This window comes from Tupaia chinensis, unplaced genomic scaffold (genome assembly GCF_000334495.1).
Source record: "Tupaia chinensis unplaced genomic scaffold, TupChi_1.0 Scaffold000320_2, whole genome shotgun sequence".
Classification (NCBI taxonomy): Eukaryota; Metazoa; Chordata; class Mammalia; order Scandentia; family Tupaiidae; genus Tupaia; species Tupaia belangeri.
The window spans coordinates 3,828,564-3,830,992 of record NW_006159814.1 but is presented as its reverse complement, the minus strand read 5'-3'; positions in this window follow the sequence as shown (position 1 = coordinate 3,830,992).

The following is a 2,429-nucleotide window of genomic DNA, read 5'->3' as shown; positions in this document are numbered from 1 at the left end:
AAAAAAGCAAAACATACAGGAAACAAGAAATGGAAAATTATTTGTTGACAATAACATGTATGTTGATGTGCTTGATTGAGACAATATACAGTGTACTCTGGATGGAAAAATCACATTTTGTATGCTGTAATGATGCACAGTGAATGAATATAAATTAAAAAATTAAAACAACAACAACAAAAAAGAATTTATGTTTTCTTTCTTTCTGGTCACTTTTGTATAGTGATAAGTCCACATAGTAAATAGAATCTTATGGTCTTCATAACCTCTTCTACATCCAGAAAGTAGTTTGAATCTATAAAACCCACTTTTCTATGTGAAGTCATTTCCATACATTAAGTACACCATTAACCTCATTTGGTCTTGAATTTTAATCTGAATTCCTGCTCCAGGACAGGAAGGAACAGTTAGTACAAGGGATATAAATAATAAAGCAGAAAGCTAGAGGACTTCCCTTAGTTTATAGTCATGCCTTTCCCATCCTATGATCTTTGTTTTTTTTTTTTTTTTTTTTTTTTTTATTTTTTTACACTTAGGGTCACTTTTGTATAGTGATAAGTCCACATAGTAAATAGAATCTTATGGTCTTCATAACCTCTTCTACATCCAGAAAGTAGTTTGAATCTATAAAACCCACTTTTCTATGTGAAGTCATTTCCATACATTAAGTACACCATTAACCTCATTTGGTCTTGAATTTTAATCTGAATTCCTGCTCCAGGACAGGAAGGAACAGTTAGTACAAGGGATATAAATAATAAAGCAGAAAGCTAGAGGACTTCCCTTAGTTTATAGTCATGCCTTTCCCATCCTATGATCTTTGTTTTTTTGTTTTTTTTTTTTTAATTTCATATTACTTAACACTTAGGACAGAAATCATGGGGGCTTAGAAAACTGCAAATAGAGCATATGTGTAGCACACCTTCTACTACCCTTTGGGGATGACTAGTATTTCATCCACAGGATCTCTTTAGTACAACACTCACTGTGTTTCCTGGGGTTTATCTGGATGACTGGTCTTGAGTATAAGTCTTCTACATGAAGATAGTGTTTGAGAGAGGAGGCAAATCTAATGTGAGAAATGTGGTTGTTTATGTTGGCTGAGACTGTACTCTGCTATGCAGGTGATCAATAAACTCTTTTCAAAATAATCAACAGAGCTAGAAAGCACCAGAAGCTTAGCTCAATCTTCATGTGATATTCATTAAAAATTGAATTCAGAGGTAAAAAAAATGCAGTTATTCATATTGTACTTTTCCTAGTAATCTCCCTTCCTAAAGATGGTTTCACATCAAAATCTTTTAAACTTTATAAATATATATATATATAGAATATCTATCTGAGAATTAAGTCTAATCTACAAAGATACATAACAAGCGAAACACTCACCAACTGATAGCTAAGACCTAGAACCAAAATAAGAATAGCAATTAGAAAGTTACTTTCAACAAAAATGTGGAAGGAAATTATGCAAATACAAACACATGAAAGAGTGAGAATCCAGCAGTATATTTCAATAGAATTAAAAAAAAAAAAAAGTCTGAGGGCTGGTTTATTGAAAACAAAAATGAAGCAATAAAGTATCAAAATGCGACAAATCTAATTACTGAAATTCAGAATTAAACATGCAAAATGTGGGATGAGAATGAAAATACCGACAGATAGAAATGAGAACCAATGAGAAGTGCAGGGTCGGCGGGCAGATTTGGATTCCGAACAAGCTTGGATAAACTGTTTTTTAATTTGTTGTGAGTTTGGCAAGCCAAAAACCAAAGTGATAAGGGCAAGCTGAAGTGGTGAGGGGATTCTCCATAGAGAGCACCACACCACACATGGAAGGCCAGTGTCTCCTACTCCACACCAGTCACTCATGCATAAGATTCTTTCCCAAAGGGAATGGTTTTAACACTGACTTCTGTTCTTTCCAGATATTTTTTATGACATACACAGACTTAAATCATCAGCACAGGTTTTTCACTTGACATAACCCTTGGCATTTTTACTAATGAACAGTGTGGTCAGATACAATAAAACATACTGAATACAATTTACAAGTCAAGGAGCACATATTCCTGAGTCTGTGGTCGTTCTTTTAGTTTTCTTTGAGTCTAGCCATGTTAAAGTTCTCCTACCTCAGCAGCCTTCCAGCTGGAAATACAGGCAGGCAGGCACACACACACACACACACACACACACACACACACACCACTGTGCTTGGCTTTTTTGGACAAGATCTTTCTATATTGTTCAGGATAGCCTCAAGCTTTTGATCCTACTGTCTCAGCCTCTCCAAGTTGTGGCCTTTAGACTGGAACAGGACTTGAACCACAGCCCCATGTAGTCCCAGCCTAAGAGAACAATATCTTATCAGTGTGAATGACACTGAGGCTGGGCATGTGGCTGATCTATAGAAAGACATATTTGATCTT